Genomic DNA, 21,082 nt, shown 5'->3' with positions numbered 1-21,082 from the left:
TCATCCTAATCAAGTATCCCACTGGCTGGGATTTTATTTCACTAGTCTCAAGTATCTGCTGCATTCAGAAGAAAGAAAGAAGATGGCTTCTTAAAATTGGATACTGTTGATAAAGTGTGGAAAAGTTCTCTTCCTGAAAACAATAACCTACATCTAATGGTAAGAAATCACCAGCAAATTCCATTATGTTTGTGGGCTTGACATGTGGTGCTTATTAAATGTAGGAACAAAGCCACTTTATACATCATAATGTTCACATTACAAATTCACTGCTCATAATGGTGCTGCAAGTGTGTATGCAATTTTTCTGAACTTATGAAATATATTTCTGACACCTCAGGTATTGATGTATGCATGCGTGATATTGTCCCAGTGCAGTAAGGGAGACTTAACTGATGTCTGCAAGATTTGATTTATTACAAGTAAATATGATTGCCTTCATAATCTGATTTTATTATGTTCGGGGCTCTCGCAGGTAAACTTTTAGTAGAAGGAAGAAGACCAGTTTTATTAAACCAGTCTATTTTTGCAAACCAAATTGTTTCTTGGAAAAAAAAAGAAAAAAAAAAAAGGAAAAAAGGAAAAAAGAAAGGTCATGAAGAAGAAGGATAAAGGATAAATTTTTTACACCAAACTTCATTCCCTCACATGAACCTTCTGGAACAGTGAAAGTTGTTTTCTGTCTCTGTTAGCCAGGAAGGCAGAGAACCAACCTGTCCACATCATTGAACCTCTGCAGGATTGAGGCAAATGCTGCTACTAGAACTTCTGTAGTTGCACCATTGCCTGTAGTTTATATTGCCTCAGAAATGCGTGCTATAAAGTGTGACATCAGCTTCTAGAGTATTTGTGTTGCACTTTATGATACTAGAGCTGTGCGAAAGATAATATTATATACATCTGTGTAGCATGTTGGGTTTTTTTTAATATATAAGAGGTGGCAAAATTGCAAAGCATGCTTCTTACTGCAGTGTGATATGGGATTACATTTATTGACCCTTCCATGACAAAAAAAAAAAAAAAAAGAAAGAAAAAAAAAAAAAAAGAAGATTCACAGTTGTCTTGGATGTCTTTCCATGCGGGTGAGCCAATTAGTACTTGGGTTATATGCAGTCTTATTCCCCTGTGCAATCTAAAAAGGTTTTCTTCATATTGCCCACAAATTTTCTGTTGAGCTAAACATGTTTTGTTCTCTTTTATGTTGTTGTAAATACTGAGCAATCCACTAAAGTCAGTATAGCTGTGGGCAACATATCATATGAGCAGAAGAGAAATCAGGTGACTAACTGAAGGAGTTGTCTAGCCAGTATTTCAGCAAGCTGGAGAGCATCCATCCAGTACAAGCAGGCAGTAATTTAAAAGTTGTTTCATCAAAGCAATCATTTGATTTGAGAGGATCAGTGATGACATGTTAGTTACAGTGAGATACCTGGCAAGATTTTGAAATCTTGGATGTGCATCCTTCTATACAATGCTGTCCAGCTGCATGGTTTTTAAGGCTGCATATGCACTTTTTGGCTACAAGTGTTTAGATCTCAACATTTAACGCGATCCTTCAACCTGAAAAACATTTTATTGAAGACAACATGGAAAGGGATATTTCAGAGAGCTTGCTTCTCTGTTGTTCTGCTTGTGTTTCAAAAGAAAAAAATAATATGGTAAAAACTGCATTTTGGCTTCTTTGAACTGAACTGGACCTCCTGTTCCACCTGATTATTTATCATTGGGCTGCTTTTCAACTGTAAAAATTGGGAAAAAGCTTGGTTGAAATACTACCCACATCCTCTAAAATCTACTTAGCCAAGCTAATGACACTTTGTGGCACTTCTTGGAATGGTTACTACCTTCTAAATTAAATTAAGCACTCTGTTTAAATGAAGAAAATCTGGGTTGTCGCAGTAAGCTCAGATAGGTATGTAGGCTGTAGAAATGGAAAAGGAGCTTCTGTTTTGCATTGTTGCTGATGTGGGTAGTAAGATGATTAATTTAAAAGGACAACAGCAAATGATCAGACACTAGAGCTTTATGGTGATGCAGCCTATTTTTTTCCCATATCTCTATAAGCAACTTATTGCATTATGCTATTCAACAACATTATTTATAAGTGATTTTTTCTCAACTGTTTTGATTGCTACTGTATTCATGACGATTGCTTGCCTGCCATAACATGTAGATCTATTTCCAGCTGATGTGTCTGTCTCAGCCCTGGCTTAATTATTACTGTTACCTTTTCTGCCCTTTAAGTGTGAAAGGGGGTAACCAATGGCTCTACAGCTAAATCAGGGAGAAAGGCCTAATTCTCTTTCACTGTAAGCTGATTGCATGAGTTATTTTTCTGAGAGTTATTCTTACACAACAGCAAGTCCAGAATCACATTCAGAAAATGAAAGGATGTAAAACCCCAGATGTATAAATCTAAGGAGCAAAAATTCCATCATATCCAGGGGACAGATGAACTCATTCCAGTAGCTCTCAGAAATGGACTAAGAAAAACACCACATTATTAATGTGTGTGTATGTGTGTGTTTACTTGTATGAAATACATATTTAGACCCTGCCAGTGGGAAATAAAATCCAGCAATATATCTTTTTATTTCTTCAATGGTATTAATTTCTTCAGCAAAGGGTAACAAAAAGTTTAGTTACTCTGTAGACATAAGTCTCTGATATGGTATAAATATAATATGTGATGGTGGACAGTGTAATGGAATTTTATTTTCATCCAGTAGGGATGACTGTAGAGAATCCATTAGTGACTTTGCATTGCTCTGCCACCTGTGAGTTATGCAGTCATTCCTAACTCATGAAAATGAAGTATGCTGTCCTTCCTGCCATCAGAAACCCTATATTTATGAACACACAATGCGGAATATATTAATGTGTATAGTACTGGCTTGTCTGTGGGCCTTCAGGTACGCATGAACCTATACAGTATGATCATGAATAGGTCTTAATGTGTGGCTCTATACCCATAACTATATAGGTTTGAGGGCAGCAATTCTAGTAAACGAATGAATAATTTTAACTGAAGATGTGCCAAAAGATGTGTTTTCACAGGCAACTCAGCCAGCAGGTACTTGCCAATACACGAACAAAGACAACACTTTCTGTTCTAAACACTCGAATTGAAAAATTCGGAATGTCACATAATGCAAATGACACACAGAGTCACAACAACACATTATTATCATTTATATTACTTCATTTCATGACACAATCACTGATAAATGGAAAGTAGAATGACAATAGCATCATGAATCTTTCTTTTTTTTTTCTTGTCTTTCTAATAGTTTTGGTAAGTAGAAACCTGGCTAACATTTGAAAGAATTCATCATTTCCTCATTTGGTAATTTCTTGTGAATTAAAACACTGTGTGACAGGAGGTTTTCTAATACCAAAACCAAACTGAATAGAAATAAAACTGTTCTCTGTAAGATGCTTGTTTCCTGTCAATCCAGTACTTTTAATGTGCGCTAAATTCACTTTAAAGGGAAGAGTCCATAGGAATTACAACTGAGTTCTTGAGATGAATTGCTGTGCTTGTTTTTAATTTTTTCTGCAAAATATTAAGCCCTTTCAGGACACCTGAACACAGCAGATATTTAATGGGATAGTCTTTTAGGATTCTGTTACATGATCCAAATGCAATGTAGTATGTAGTATAGCATTCTGTAAATGTGTCAGTGTCCTACATGTACTACAGAAAGCCCTGTTTTTTGTCAAAGATTTTAGTCTCAGGCCTTTCATAGGTTACCATAAACTACATAAACATCTATCAGCTAAGGAAGAGTGCAGTACCGATAATTAAGGGAGTGAATATTCTTAGCAAATTCTCACCACTTGCTCATAAAAGCAAGAGAGGTATCCTAGCTTTCAATGGCAATTTAGTTCAGTGGTATAAATCTGGGCACCCTGTGATGTCTTGTGTTTGAGAAGCTTGTGGCAGACTATGTGACAGAGTAGGTGGTAAGTATACCCAAAGATACAGCAATGGGCTCACTACAGCATTTTTCTTATCATTCATTGATATTTTGTAGAATTTGACAGAAAGGGGGGGTTTTGTGTTGACTGCTCTGTTTACAACAGCAACATTTGTGCAGAGATAGGGACTTAAGAATTCAGAAAAATGGGAAACAAAGGACGACTTTTTCAATCAAGGGAAATTTACGCTCTGCTTACATAAATTTCCCCTAAGCAATGTAAGACTCCCTTGTCTCAGCTTTGGGAAAGTCAAGAAGAGAAATGGGATCAAACAAAATAATTTGCTTTATATCTTCTTGCCCTGGCTGTTCCTCTATCCTGCCTAATAATTTCCCTCTCTTCATTGGTTTGCTTGAATGCTTTTTGGATTACATGTTTTGGTGTTCTTATAACAGGTCTCTCAAACCACCATGGTCTCTGTTTATAACTAGGCTTGCAAATCAAAATTAAGTAATGTTGAGAAAACAAAAGTAAAATTTTCAAAATGTCTGTAAGAATATAATGCTTTGAATATCATATGACTGTAAGTACGGTAAAGGTCTTTAATATAAAGGGCTGCCAACACTGAAGGCTTTTGTTCATACCACACCCTCAACACAGACTCCAAAACTAAAAGGCAAGTTTTACAAAAAAGGTCTATCACACAGTGACTTGCATTACTTTGCTGTAAGATAATTTATGTCTCCTTCAGATAACTTTATTCATTCTCTTTAAGTGTAATATACAGAAAACCTTAAAAACAGACAGGAGTGGTATCTCTGTAAATAGCAAAATCACCCATTTTCCTTTGTATTTGAAGACTTGCAAGATCATGTATCTTTAATAGAAACAAGGTACAAATTCCACAGTTCTGCATGTTCTGATATATTGCCTTTGGAAATGATTGATCAAAAAATGATCATCAATTGCTGTAAAATGCCATTATTTGATCACTTTCAACATTTCTACAATAACTTAAATGAAATTGGGGTGCATAGCAAGAACATATGGTCACGGATGCAGTGAATTTCCTGGCTTAATCTAAGAGACATCTATCTTTTATACCCTAAATTGTTACTGGGCAGCTATCTGGGGTATGTATATGCATGTGAATTGCTGACACTGGTCAAGCGGGCTATTAAATGCTCAGTTTCTTAATCTTTATCTACTGAAGCTCATGAGCAGATGACATAAAAGGTATCAGCCAAAGCATGTGAGCTAAAGCCAGTTGTGTTCACCCTTGTTTCCAAATTCATACCCAGATACAATAATCTTTTCATAGAATCATAGAATTGTAAAACGTCCTGAGCTGGAAGGGACCCACAATGATCATCGAGTCCAACTCCTGTCCCTACATAGGACAACCCCACAGTTCACACCATGTGTCTGAGGGTGTTGTCCAGTCTCTTCTTGAACACTGTCAGGCCTGGGGCCATGACCCCTCCCTGGGGAGCCTGTTCCAGTGCTCCACCACCCTCTGGGGGAAGAACTTTTCCTAATGTCCAACCTAAACCTCCCCTGGCACATCTTCCTGTCATTCCCTTGGGTTCTGTCATTGGTTGCCAAAGACAAGAGTTTGGCACCTGCCCCTCCTCCTCCCCTTGTGAGGAAGCTGTAGCTGCCATGATGTCTCCTCTCAGGCTACTTTTCTTCAGGCTGAACAAACCAGGTGACTTTAGCCGCTCCTCATACAGCTTCCTCTCCAAACCCTTCACCAAATGCATAGCCCTCTTCTGGACACTCTCCAGTAGCTTTATATCTCTTTTATACTGTGTTGCCCAGAACCACACACAGTATCACAGTATCACAGTATCACAGTATCACAGTATTACAGTATCACAGTATCACAGTATCACAGTATGTTTGGGATTGGAAGGGACCTCAAAAGATCATCTAGTCTAATCCCCCTGCTGGAGCAGGAACACCTAGATGAGGTCGCACAGGAACATGTCCATGCAGGTTTTGAACGTCTCCAGAGAAGGAGACTCCACAACCTCCCTGGGCAGCCTGTTCCAGTGCTCTGTCACCCTCATTGAGAAGAATTTTTTTCTCAAATTTAAGTGGAACCTCTTGTGTTCCAGCTTAATCCCATTACCCCTTGTCCTATCATTGTTTACCACCGAGAAGAGCCTGGCTCCATCCTCATGGCACTCACCCTTTATATATTTATAAACATTAATAAGGTCCCCCCTTAGTCTCCTCTTCTGCAAACTAAAGAGACCCAGCTCCCTCAGCCTTTCTTCATAAGGGTGGTGCTCCACTCCCTTAATCATCTTCGTTACCCTACGCTGGACCCTCTCCAGCAGTTCCCTGTCCTTCTTGAACTGAGGGGCCCAGAACTGGACACAATATTCCAAATGTGGTCTCACCAGGGCAGAGTAGAGGGGAAGGAGGACCTCTCTCGATCTACTAACCACCCCCCTTGTAATACACCCCAGGATGCCATTGGCCTTCCTGGCCACAAGGGCACAGTGCTGGCTCATGGTCATCCTGTTGTCCACCAGGACCCCCAGGTCCCTTTCCCCTACACTGCTCTCTAATATGTAATTTCCCAACCTATACTGGAACCTGGGGTTGTTCCTGCCCAGATGCAGGACTCTACACTTTCCCTTGTTAAATTTCATGAGGTTATTCCCCGCCCAACTCTCCAGCCTGTCCAGGTCCCGCTGGATGGCAGCACAGCCTGCTGGCATGTCAGCCACTCCTCCCAGCTTAGTGTTATCAGCAAACTTGCTGAAAGTACACTCAATTCACTTGTCCAAATCATTAATGAATATATTGAATAATATTGGCCCCAGTACTGACCCCTGAGGCACTCCACTAGATACTGGCCTCCAACTAGACTCCGCACCATTGACTACCACTCTCTGGCTTCTCTCCTTAAGCCAGTTTGCAACCCACCTCACTACTCTATAGTCTAGACCACACCTCCTCAACTTAGCTGTGAGGATGCTGTGGGAGACTGTGTCAAAGGCTTTACTGAAGTCAAGGTAGACCACATCCACCGCTCTGCCATCATCCATCCACCTTGTTACATTCTCATAAAAGGCTATGAGGTTGGTCAAGCATGACTTACCCTTGGTAAAGCCATGCTGACTGCCCCTAATAATCCTCTTATCCTTGATATGCCTTGAGATGGCACCAGGTGAGGCTGCACCAGTGAGTGGGACAATCACCTTCACCTCAAAGATCTGGAAAGGAATCTGCTTTACCACACTGATGTTTCAACTGAAATGTGGCTGGAAATATCTGCCTTGCTGTCAATTGAGGTAATTTATTTAAGAATTGCCTTGCTTTGGAATGGAAGGACTTCTGAGCTGACTGGGGAGTTATGCATTGTGAAACTGGTGAATAGCTCATAAAGTACTGTGAAAGCATTTATTTGTGTGACCATTCTGGGATAAGACTATATGTTATATACAATTTTATTTTGGCTTGATCTACTTTGCCTTTTTTCCTCCTTTAAGGTAACAGCATAAGGCTAAGTCTACATGGCCTGTTTCTGGAAGATACGGGCTTGCCCTGCACAGTCTCTGAATTAACTGGAAATTTTGTGCATGGGTTAGCTCAGGATTGAACGCAAGCTAGTGAAACCTGCCTCTGATCCCTGCATATTAGACTGGGCTTTTGGCAATGCTGAAGTATTATCAGGGGTTTCCGTTCGTACTGGTTTATGTCTGGTCAAGGAGAGCATGGGCAGATCAAGCCTGCTAAATACTTCAAGCTCTGGCCTTCTTTGTCACAGCGTTTTTTTATGTGCTGTATCTATGAATGATTTACATACACAAAACTTAAGTCTGTCCTAGCTAATGCTGTTCCCATTGCTTTTTGTAAGATTGGACAAAGTAAGAGGGCACAGCTCTATGTTCCCAAAAAATGTGCTGAAGTTTGAATAGCAAACCTTCTAGACCTCACCATGTCTTACTGTATTTTCCATAGACACTTCTGTTCAGTTAAATAAACTTCTGTTCAGTTAAAAAAAGAAAAGTGGTAAGTGACTGAAAGCAGGGACTCATAATGGAAAATGTCAGGCAACTTTAGCTGGGGGCAGCTTTATGAGTACTGTCTTGGAAAAAAGCTGAGGATGTGCTGTTCATTCTTTTTAGTTCAGAGGAGCATGTGGTCATGGGGTAGAATTACTGCAGGATTGTTTGGCATAGACAATAGTGAAACAGTATTTTCTTTTTTTGCTGTCTGTACACAGGTGCTGAGGCAAGGGACTGTGGCAAACTATTAAAACCTCAAAGCACATTCTAAGATCTGGATGCTTTGGCTCTGTACACAGAGGGATGCAGAATATATTTGATACAATTTAATCCAAAATAGTATTCATTTTCTCTACTGCAAAGTGCAAAACTAAATTCAAACAAAAATATAATATTTACTACATGCAACACTAATCTCCTTTCCAGTGGTGCAAACAACTTTTCCTGAAGCTGACTGATGTCCAACACAATGAATCATAACTTGAAGCAGCTATATGTAAGTTAGTGGGACATAACCAGGCAAAATAGAAAATTATCTCAGCCTTTTTAATACAGTAGCTTTCCCAGTTAAAGAGAGAAACTATAGGGTGGTTTTCAAAAGACCAATTACTTTGAAGGTGCTATTGATCTCACAAAGGTGAGACTGAAGTACAAAGATGCTTTCTTCAAAATGGAAGACTTGCATCCTCAAGTTCCCATAGGCAAGGCTTGACATTAAATAGGTCTGAGGAAAATCCTTCATAGTCCTTCAGGGAGGGAAAGAAATTGCCTCACAATATGTAGCATCCTGCCACAATGGGAATCAAGAACAATGGGGAAGGAAGTTGAAAGATCAATCCTAACTACCATGTGAAGACCTCTTTCAAGAGTAAGCTGTATTTCTATATTGGACGCTAATCCTCAGGTACATTTCAATGTCGGTTTTGGGCCTGATGGTCCATATAATGTCTTTTGAAACAGACTTTTAACATCAGTCAACACGTGGAGAGATCATCTGGCCAACAAATTTAAGTGTAATTGCTGAGGTGAGGAAAGGGAGTGGGAGGGGCAGGAGTATGTAAAAACATATACATGAAGACAACGGAAAGAAATTGCATATTATGCTTCTAGGGGAAGAATAAAGCTTTTTGATTTTTCTCTCCCTGGTTATAACAGACTTTTGCTTCTTACAAACCTGTCCTGCTGAAATAAACAAAACAAAAACAAAACCAAACCCCTAACAAACAGAAAAAAACCCACAAAAAAAATTATTTTCCATCTTTCTTTGACAATATTTTTCCTTCTTCCTTTTCTCTGGTGAAAAGGAGGTTTTCTGGATCCTGGTTTTAATCTGTTATTCCTGTTTGTACGGATGTGGGTGTTTTCAGGACATCCCTGGACAGTTATTAAACCGCTGACCGGTGGAGGCTTTGCTACAGACAGATTTCATTCAAGACTGGTGCTATTATATTAATGGCTTTAATTTAAACAGGACTAGCCTTGCTAGCCAAATTACTGCCATTTAAATCAATTGGCTTAGGGGAAAAAACAGCCTGACCATAGCCATTAGAGTTCAATTTATTACTGTAGCAGTTTTTAAACTGGATAAGGCATATTGCTTGGTGTCTGTCCTCCTGTCCTTTGGTGCTGCTTCCCCTCCCCCCTCTTTCCCCCAGTAATAAAAGACCCACAGGAAAAAAAAAAAAATCTGAAACATCACATTCATTTAAAGTCAATGTTTTGCGAGCAAAGACCAGGTATCTTGTGAAAGAGACTCTCCATAGGATCCAATACTTGCCTTTGATGTCACCTCATTAAATTGAGATTCAAATGATCTAAAAGATGTATTAGTTTAAAAAGACATTTTACTACATTTTTTTAAGAAATAAAGAAGTCGCAGTACCTCTTCTTTCTTTTTTTTTTTTTTTTTTTTAACATATTTCAACCTGATTCAAATAGAAAAGCAAAAGGGAAGAAAATGCTTTAGATGTGCTCTTTTGATTTTTTCCAATCTTGCCTGAATAAAATGGAATGGGAGATCAAGAACACTCAATTAATTTCAACACTGGATGTCAGATGGAAAAGAAGAGGGAGGAGGGGGGAATATTATAGATGCACAACACTTAACAAATGCATAGATTGAAAGAAGGAAATATGAGGGTGGGGGGGGAGATAAAAAACCATGTCTGTATTTTATTGCACTCGGTAAGCTTTTCGCTTGTATTTATAGCTGCAATTATATCTCAATGAGGTTTGTCTACAGTGTTGGCTTCACGCTAATTTTCCCCCTCACTGCATTCTTGGAATAGGCTCGGACTGTTTATGAACCAGACATATTGACCTCATTTACAGCTAGCAGTTTAAATCCATAATTTTTCCACCCACAATCCCTCTTTGACATTCCGGCGATGCGGCCGGCTCACTGAGACTGAACTAAAAGTCTCACACTTCATTGAACACCATTATGCGGCTTTATGCTTATAAGCCTGTTTCCCTCGGCTGCCTTTCAGCTTTGCTGGAGATCCGTTTGGCCACAGGCCGGCAGTGATTAACTGGAAGAATCCAATAAATCAGCCTGTCAGCCAGCAGGCTCTCCTCACTGTGTCTACAAATCGACATTTGGATTTGCACTCTCCTTTTTTCCACCCCCTCCACTCTCCCTCCCTCCTCCTGCCTGCCTCTCTGCCTCTCTCCCTTCTGCCCCCATCCTCATTCTCCACCCCTCCATCACCTGCTCTCCCCAGGGGGCTGCAGGGCCCCTCTTTTCTTGGTAAACTTGAAGGAAGGCTATTGTTGGCGTGGCTGGACCTTGATAACAGTCCTTTGGTGATACAAGGTGCTTTTGATTTGTGTGCTGTGCCAGTCTCCCTCTCTTTTTGCTTTTCATTTTAATTCCCCTCCATTAACTCTTGCAGTTCCTCCCCCATCAGCAGCCAAAGACAGACTGAGGTGATTGAGAGGGAGGGAAGATGGATTCTCTTAGGCTGCCCTTCCCCTCTGCCATTAAAACAAAGGGAATATAGGGAGCACAATCCCAGGAAAACTGTGATGCCAGCCACTGAATGTGAGTAGTGTCTCTGCAGGCTCCTCATGACCTGACCCTTACTGCCACTTTTATATCAGAAAACTGTAATTAGGTCCTTTGCTTGTTGGTTTCTGTGCTTTCTTTTTCCTTTGATTTCAGGGTTTTGCTAAGCAGTATGCCTGCAGCAAGCGTGCTCCCACATGAACGTGCTTGCAGACATCGTGCTGGTGGCTCTGCCTGACTGCTGCTGTTTTGCAGGGACCTTTGATTGCCCCTCCTTACTTCCTCCTCCTTTGTTTGCTGCTCCAAGAGAAGGAAATCCCTAGCACAAGTGCCTGCTGCCTTCTAGCTCTGGATGTCCAGATGGGGTCCTTCCCTTCTCTAGCATGCTCCTGAGCTTCATTTCAGGGCAGTGCCAGACTCTCTCCCACACTGGCATTCCTACTATGGCCATCTTCTCTGCAGGATTACTTCTGCTCTGTGAGTACAAGCATTTGCTTGACATCCAGAGGTCAAACAAAACATTCAGGCCTGGTGAGTGCCTGGTGGGAAGAAGACGATGGCCTTTAAAACCTCCTTGGCAGCCCTGCTGGGGACATCAAAGGCAAACTCACCACCACATTTGTCCGGAACATGTGTGGTGCAGAGGGAACAGACTTGGGTTGGAGATGAACAGTTGCTGTCTGCCAGCCAAGTAGTCATTGGGTGTGACTGGTGGTGACACTTTGGATATGTCCACCGTCCCTCCAAATGCACCCAGAAAACAAAGACAAAGCTGGACAGACATGCCAGTCTCAGCTTTTAATGAAATTGAAAAATTAGACTCCAAATGTTTTAGTTTCTTGGCTTGAATTCACACTGATAGAATTGGAAACCTCACATGTTTATTTCTTCCCTCTGCTTGGTTGGGGACATTTGCCGTCTCCTGCCCTACGCTGGGGTCCAAGGGCATGCCATTGGCCCTATGCCCAAAGACAGGGAGGCAGTAGCTCTGCCTGTCCCCGTGGTACACAGGCAAGTATTTGCTGGCCATCAACTCCATTTCCCTGGTCCTTTTACTCCCAGCATGACTCTTGATTAAAGCTGTTGTTTATGAGAATGGATTAGGCTGTGACAGTAAAATTAACTGGGATATGGACATAGGAATTATGTGCAGGTCCAGCAGTAACAGATTTCAGGGGAGTGGGAGGGATTGGTAGCTCCTAATTAGGCATCCCATACAAAGGGAGTACGGCTCCTTGTTGTGGGAGATGGGAGCTGCACCATCTCCCACAGGCACATGGGTAGACCTACCATACAGGTTTTAACTTGGATCCTTCTCATCTCTTATGTCCTCAGATGGCAACTGGAAAAACTTATTCAGCAAAAACCACTACTGTCACAACTTTCTCCTCCTCTCCAGAATTTCATAGGAATAGTGACTGACTCTGTCCTTCATTTACATTGCATTGCTTTGTTTAAAATGGCTGAAAAGACACATGAAATGTCTTGCTTTGGGTCAAAAGATGAATTTATTTGGATCTCAAGAAAACAAAATATATAAAAGAAAAAAAAGGCATTTTTATTGACGTTTAGTGCCTCGATGTTTCCCTCTTTGCACGAAAACCTGTACACTCTTTGGCAATAATCCACGTAAAGTGAAAAAAATGTAATCCTGAAATTTACATGTACCTTAATAAAAATACATTTATACTCCATACAACTTCTGGCTATTCTTATTAAACATGTGAGTAACCAAGCTCAAGACCTTGGTAAGCTACTGTGGTGATATATTCCACAATTTAATTACAGACTGAAGTTCTGAAATTTGGTTGCTTTCAGTTTCCACCTGCTCTCATGCTGTTTGGAAGAACAAAATTAATGTTGATGATTTATTTTCCCTGAATTGTTCTATGTGCCTCTGACTTCATCTTCCATGAACTAACTAATCTTGTTCTGCTTTGATATAGAGGTTTCTCCCTGATTCTATTTTTATTCTTCAGTGTCTTCTACTTCAAGTTTGTTTCTCTCACAAGAAAATGTAGTTGGCCCAATTTGTAGGCTCTGAAAGTGATTTTCAATAAGTTTCTGCTATGGTGTGAACTTTTTGAAATGGCTGTCATATATGAGCTTTCCTACTCCATAAAAGTCGCACTAACAAATTACATATAAAAATTATTTGCTAGCAAAACTTCTATAAATGTAAACTTTCATACAATTCTTAACGTAGAATGCAGTAAAAAGAGTCAGGTTTTGAGCACTGAAAATTGAAAACATCTGAAATCTACATTTTGTTTTCTCTGATATATCTCAAATAAGTTTTCACTTTTCAACAAGTCTTAATTTTAAAACATTTCTGACTTTGTGTGCAAAGATATGGAATTTCTGATTGGCTTTGCATTCTAACTGACTTCTTTTGGTTTACATGCTAATGTGTTTAATTCCTGTTCTCTTATTTTTAGTATTTCTCACTCTTCACTCTTAACTCCAGTTTATATTCAGTTTGATATGAAGACGAAATTTCCAGCTGGATGTTCTGAGTTAGAAATAAAATAAATTATTTTATATTTAATTGAAACATTCAGACACTTCTTAGAGAGTGAAGAATTGCAGTTATGATAACAAAATGTGTGTGAGCAGGACAGCTCTCTTTGAACGGCCACAGTAGGGCACTGGTAACTTCAGTGTCTTGCTACCTGTGTTTCACCTCCCAGTGCAGGAGATATGTGTAATACCTATAGAGAATATATGAGGTTTTTTTCTCTGTATAAGTATATATTATCATCTTGTTAGTTGGAGACTTGAGAAAAGCAATTTCAAGAGATTTCTTGGCAAGGCTGGAGGAAATGAAACAGAAGACTGATTGTTTAGATTGCAGTTGAGAAATGCAAGCTGCCCTCCCAGAGCAAGAGCACAGCAGAAAAACCAAATGTATGGTAAATCCTGAATAGTCGGGACCTGGGATTCCTTCCTCCTCATCCTGTTGATGTATGAGTTGATCCTTAGCGGGATTCATATCTGGTCAAGGTCCACTTGCTTTGGCTGGACAGCCCCCGAGGGCTGCTCATGGCTGGGGCCAGCCAGGTGTGTGTTGGAGGAAATTAAGCAGCTGCATCAGTGGTGGAGGTGGGCAGAAGAAGCTGTGGGTTATATATTCCCTGCAACAGATGGGAAAAAGTTGTTTTGCTTCTTCTGGCAGGGAAGTTAGGGTTGCTCAGGAGTAACCATGCCTTCAACACTTCTTCTGTTTGCAGTGTTATTTAGTGCTGCTTGACATGGGATCAGGCAGCAGGCAGGAAGAGGTCAAGTTACCAGAATCCTGTCCCTGCCAAAAATGAAGACTTGTCTCCGTACCCCCATACTGTGCTCCCAATCTGGCTGCTGCTTAAATAGGATATAAGAAGATATTTCTGAGTATTGGGAAGTAAGTATTTGTGCAGTTTTAAACAGATCAAAACTTGATAACATTGATTAACTAGTAGCAGTCAGTTTGCATTACTAAGCCTGAAAACGTCTGCCTTCTAGTGTCCACTACTTTGCTGTCTAGGAAGAGGAGTCCCCTAGTCAAAAGGACATTCATACAATTAAAATAATGAAATTCAGTCTGACTCATGACCACCTTCTTGTTTTTAAAGCTAGATGTCATTATCCCAAATAGTGATATGCTATTTCTTTTCTTCTAGCAACTTGTTATTGATTGCCTTTGGTGACTCAGTCAACAAATGTGCTTTCATCCTGGGTGGCCTTTCAAGCCAGATCTGGTGGACCTAGCTTGCATCTGAAAACATGCTTAAGGAAGGAACTGACTGCCTTTTAACTATGCAACTGGCAAGCCTTATTATTTCTGTTTAGCATCAAATTAAACTGTTTCCAGCAGCTGCTGCTAAATTTCTAAGGCCTTAGAAGCAGCTACACAGCCTACTCTAGTTTGAATAGAAAGTTAAACCATCGTGGTTTTTTGTTTTTTGTTTTTCAGCAAAGTGCCTTCAAGTTATCTCATTAAGTCTGTATTTCCCAGCTATGTTGCTGCCACTTCCCTCCAGGCCCAATATCTTTGATCAGAGATCCAGGCTGAGGAATGGAGGCTGGAGGCTGAGTCTCAGGGATGCTCAATAACACGTGTTCTTGGTCCCTTTTCCTGAGGCAGTATTATGCAGCTAACTAGGCTTTTCTCTGTCCTCTGATGCAGGAGGAAATATCCTTTTTGTCTGCCCCTCCGCTACCACTTCAATTCAGACTTGCTGCTCTGCCTCCTCCACTTATGCCTGGCCACATAGTGTCTGTCTCAGAGAGAACTGTGGTGCAAGAGATAGGTAGCATCTCAGACATTCCTCTGGCAGCTGTGCCAACAAGGGAGGAGCTGCAGGTTCACAACAGTGGGAGCAATAGCTGGAAACACCCAGCACAGCCTGTAAACAGGGGAGGGCACCCCCCATGCACCCTCATGTCTCGTTAGATGCTTGGTGACTGCTTGGAAAACAAGAAGCCTCCTGCTTTTCCTCTGCTTGTGCCTCCTAAGTGATGTGTATTCAAGCCTGTATCTATCTGACAAAATGAGCACAAACTTTCATGTACTGATTTTCTAAGCATGTAATTTTGGATATCAGACAGGCTGCTGGGAAACCCCTTGTTGTCTTTGATACCTCTCAAATAACCTGATTGGAGCACACGTGAAGTCTGAATACAGAGGCACGTATGGCACTTTTTCTAATTGCTAGAGTGAAGCACTTTCAATTCCTGGTGAAGAGGCTTCGGCTGCTGACATTAGAAAGCAGCTATATGCCTATATTGTAACTGCTTAATAATATACATATACATGTACATATACATATACATATAGGTGTAATCACATAATGTGTCACTTTTCTGTAATAAAATTTCTGCCTGTGGAACTTGTACAGAGAAGCCCACAGAAATATCAACAGTGCTGCATTCTCCCAAATGTAATTTTAGGAAGTGGCTGGTAAATCATAGCTTCCTTCCTGTGAGGACTACCTAGTATCTCAAAACTAGTTTTGTTTTGAGCTGAGCTAGTTGCAGCAGAACATCAAGGAACTTCCTAGCACAGAATATTATCTAGGAAATATCAGCAATTAATGTAATAAGATGTTTTAATTTTGATTGATGTGAAATGTTGTCTGCTCCCACACTGTTCAACAGAATAGCCAAAACCCTCAGGAAATAATTGTATGTTTTCTAACGGAAAAAGACTGATTTGGCACAATATTTCTTTGTCATTTGAAAATTAACTTGAATTTTAAAAGAGATGAGATGCTTACAGTTTGCTTTTCTATTTCCATTTGTACTCAGACATTCCATAAATAAATAGAACGATGTTCTTATTTTTGTAGTATAAAAATCAATCCAATAGATCGGATGGTAAGCTGTTTGAAAACCATTAAGTTATTATTTTTTAAGGCACCTATGCCTCTTTTAGTGTCACTTGACAGGAAAGTAGGTTGTTTTGGGAAGTGTTACGAGGAAAAATATTTTCATTTTGTGTACAAAAAATTGCATCCTCTTTGACCTTTATGCAGGGGCAGGCTAGGATTTGAGTGATACAACCTAGTCCAGACAAGGAATGCAGACAATTAAACAATACTTCATACTTAGGAGGTCACATCAAATACTATTAACAGCTTCAAAAATAATATTACCTCTGCTGGCACCTGATTTATTTATCTATTTATGTTTGTGCACAATGAGGCAAGGAGGCTAGCCACGTGTGGGTGTAGGCCCCACTGAAATGGACTGAGTAAACCTGATAGATGTCTCATTATCATTGTATATCTAGTATTCCTTCAGAGGGAAAGAAGAAATGGGAGAGAAGATGAAGAAAGCTTTCTGTTGGGATCACCTCTGGTGTTTCTTGTGTCGTTAAACAACCCCATTAGTGAGATCTCCTTGAAAGAATGGTCAAGGGTCATGTTGGTCAGAATTTTAGTTGCCTATGCCATGATATATGTACTCATGTCAAAATATGCATAAACAGAAGTAAAATAATTAGTAATTCTAAGCATCATGGTGATGATGAGACACCTGCAGGATAATCATTCAAATCAAATATTTATCTCGTCTTCTTCAGATGATCTGTCTCTTCCTGCAGGCGTTGAATGGCAGTGGAGCAGAATGTCTGCTGGAAAGCAAGGGTGCCAGCTTGACAAAGACAGGAATCCTCCTCTTGTATGGCACAACAGAGCCCTCCTTCCCCACCACTGTCATGCCTTGCCCTCAGTAGCAGCCTATCTATTCAAGGGAATTGGCAGTCTTCCACGGTGTGAAAAAAGAGAATCTAATTTATTCCAGGATTGAGCACAAAAACTTCCACATTGATACATTTACACAGCTGACAAATAGGTAGAAATTATTTTTCTTGATCTGTACAGTACTTTATGTAAAGGATGTTGGCTTCCTAAGGCTCTCAGGGCATATTGATACATGATATTTCTCATCAGATAGAGAACCTTTTCTCATCTGGAACCCTGCTTAGTATTTTTAAAAGTTTAATCAAGGGAAGACCAGCTTGAAGACAGGCCAGACGTAGAACATTGTGTTTCTTTTTCTCAGACATCTGGGGAAATAATGAAGTTGCACTTTTTTTCCCCCCTCAGTTGCTGAAAGAGCATATTCATTGTCTAGGAGTTGCAACTGCGTCTAGGTTAGTTGGAGAGATATTTTCTGGAAATTAGGGGAAATATTAGATGGTCTTGAAATCAGACATCTGAAGAATGTTTCTAAGTGTAGCTTCAAGTGCTGCCCTCTGCATCAGAGCCATGGACATACAAGGTAAAAACAGTGAATGAAATTTATGCTTTTTCTACAAAAAAAGTAGAATTGGTACCGTTCTGTGTTGACAGGTGTTGCCACACAGGAGGAAACATTTACATTTAACCGTGCAGGATGCTTTCAAAATCCATTTGGGGTTCACAGGAATGCCTGCTGTCAGATGCTGCCAAGGAAAGTTGGTGAGTCAATATCTAAATGTTTCTTTTCTGCTTACACACCTTTGGACAACTTCTATGGTTGCAATGGCCATCTTCAATTTCTTGCTGCAGACTTTGTGAGGCTGTCAGGGGTCACTGAATTTTCTGGGCCAGAAATAATGAGCTGAAGTGTGCCTAGGTTTTAGAGATACTTATACATCCCACAGTGTGTGCCTGCTTTTTTGACTTCCTGAGAAGAAACATATCCTGAAGTTAAATCACACATGTGGGCTAGCGTTTTCAAAAACTTTTAGATTTTTGAATAATCACAGAGGACTCAGCTGACCAAAAAAGTGAGTAGTAAGTTATTGCAGTTTTACCAATGGCAGTGTCTCACCTGGAATCTCCAAGTCCAACTTATTCTTGTAACTTTGAGACTTAATGCCTGTATCACTACTTCACTTGTGGACAGCAATACCAAGACATTCTGGGTTTATGGTCTTGTCTGAGGTTAGAGATTCATGTGGGTAAAATTTAGGCGCCATGAAATGCAAAGAGTAGATTTATCATCTTGTCACTCTGCCTCCTTGTATTTCTTGCTTCTCATATGACTTAGCTGAAGACCATGAGGAGAAAACCTGAACATAACAAAACTGTACTCTTTCGCTCCCTCCCTCCCACCCTGCCTCCTCCCTCTCTCTTATTTTTTGAATCCTGAACATCATAGATACTTCTCTCTATATATGCATATCTATAGATGTATCTAGAGATATCTATATCTGTATATAGATATATGCATATTTTGCTGATATTTTAGATGAAGTGTCAGGAGATGGATGGATAATTCAAGTAACTTCTTCAAAAATTCTACTGTTCTGACTGACCTATATCTCCACAATTTTTGAGGTTCAAACAGTAGCAAATCCTGTACAACCCTTTTTATTTTTCATTTTTAGCCATTGCTTTAATGTGTATGTTAGGAACTTCATTCAGTTCACAGAAAGGAGAGGGCAGAGCTGAGCCCTTTCTGCAGAACTGCGAGATTTTCCCTAAATTTAGAAATATTTTCTATTTGACAGGATATACATACCATGTGAAGTATTTTCCATCAGATGCTAGTAAGTTGTAATTATATAATACAGAATGAGCTCAAGGAATGATTTTTTCTTCATATTTTCTGATGGACCTTCCTAAAACTCCAGTATCATACTATGAAATTGTATGTGATTTGCCACTGAGAAAATGTGTGTATAAACAGCCTAGTTAAGCCAAATTGTTCCAATTTCATGTACCTCGTTCAAAGTGAAGTGAAAATAAATGGACTTGACAAAATGAAGCCATGGTCATGCTAATATTTAGCTTATTCAGAAGTCTGGTTGCCTATTGATAACATGTTGCTAACCCTAGGGAATGGGGTGGGGATGGTTTGCAATAGCTTTTCAAATTCCTCTGCAGGTAAACACCTCACTCATATAACCTATATATGACATGGATTACAAATGGCTTCTTCCTTTCCGCCTCCCCCCCACCCCCCAACACTGATGAAGTAGAGGCATAAATTCTTTTTACAGACTCTGTTTCTTCTTCTTTAGCTATAAAGCTGGTAAAAAAGTAAAATCCGTATTTTTTTTCCCTTGCACATCATGAGCCTAAAGATAGATCAGAAGACATTATGAATATGAGTTAGAGTGAATGTGACAACAGCCTGAAGCCATACTTCCTTGGGCTGTAATCTTGTTAAATCTTGCTAGCTAAGCAGTCAGACGTTTCCTTATCCTTAAATGGAAGAACTCAGGTATGTTTGGTAGGAGTGACTGTGTTGAATTTGCTTGTTGATATGGAGTGAATGGGTCATTGCTGATGGCATTATCTCTCAGTCTGTGGCTTCTAAACGTACTAATAGAAGAATGTGTCAAACTGAATTGTGAACTTTAAATGGGAAATCTCATTGCATAAGAAGCACTTTAAATGTCACGTCTCAACATAACTTTAGCAGTAAATTCACCTGAATTGATTATTCAAAGGAATAGTTTATATTTTGTCTCCCTTTTTATGCCACGCTAACATTTTTAAAGGGAAGTCTGCCTCTGTTCATGAGAGCAGTGGTTTGAGATTCAAGAATGCATTTTTTTCATTGAGTCATAGTAAAGTACCTATCTCTCATCTTTGTTTTCCAGACACAGAACAGGAGAATTCAAATACGGTAATAAAGTAGATAATGAGAAAAAATATGCGTATGTAGACAGGAACTAAGAGAATTATGAAAATTAATTTTACATGAGATCTGTAAATGAAATCTCATTGCTTAATACTGATCAGTGTCTGCTTTGGAATTCTAATGTGTCATATCCCCAAGTTCGAAAGCTCTTCCCTCATTTTGCTCACGTTCTTTCCCCCGGAATGTGAAAAGCTGATTTTTTTTTAAAGAAATCCAGAAAAATTTTCACTCAGTTCTTAAGCCTAGTTACTATTTAACCAGTGATTTTTCTAAAAAGAAATATAGCTGTCTGGATATATTCCCCTCCCCTACCAGTGTTTTGTTTTTGTTGTTTTTTTTTTTTTTCTTCATCCTTTCTGATCATGTCAAGAACTTTTCACTGGGGACCTGACTGCTAGAAAGCCCGGGGATGGCTCACACTGCAAATTATTACACAACATATTGTAGTAGTCTATGAAATGCCAATGTTGAAGAACTTCGCTGCAGGTAATCAGATGATGCACACTCAAGTTGATAGATTTAAACTACTTTTAAAGATGTAGACACTTAATGAAAATGTAATCTGAAGATCAACTGGGGTATCATCTTTATCGCTATGTGCAGAACAACGGTAACAACAAAGCTTTGTAATAATTGATTCTAATCCTTGAGTATCCTGAGGCCAGGGTGAATTATTTACTCATGTACTATATATAAGCATTTCTAATAAACTTATAGTTGTGGCCATTGATGACATGTGACATTGATGTATGTACATTAAATTATAACAGTCTTCAAATTGAATTGCCTTAATTATTTTTAACTTTTAAAGTTCTTAAAATTTTAAATCTCCCAACTTGTATTACATGACAACTAGTATATAAATCACTGGCCACAATGTCTCTGTCAAATATTTATTTGACTACACCATTTCACTTCGCAGAATAACTCGTGTTTGAATTTCAGGCAAGACAGATCCCTTTCGTCAGTTTCCTGTTTTGCTAATTTTCTGACCGGCAGATTTAGTCTCCTG

Source organism: Columba livia, chromosome Z (assembly GCF_036013475.1).
Source record: "Columba livia isolate bColLiv1 breed racing homer chromosome Z, bColLiv1.pat.W.v2, whole genome shotgun sequence".
In the NCBI taxonomy this organism is placed as follows: Eukaryota; Metazoa; Chordata; class Aves; order Columbiformes; family Columbidae; genus Columba; species Columba livia.
This window is presented reverse-complemented; position numbering follows the sequence as displayed.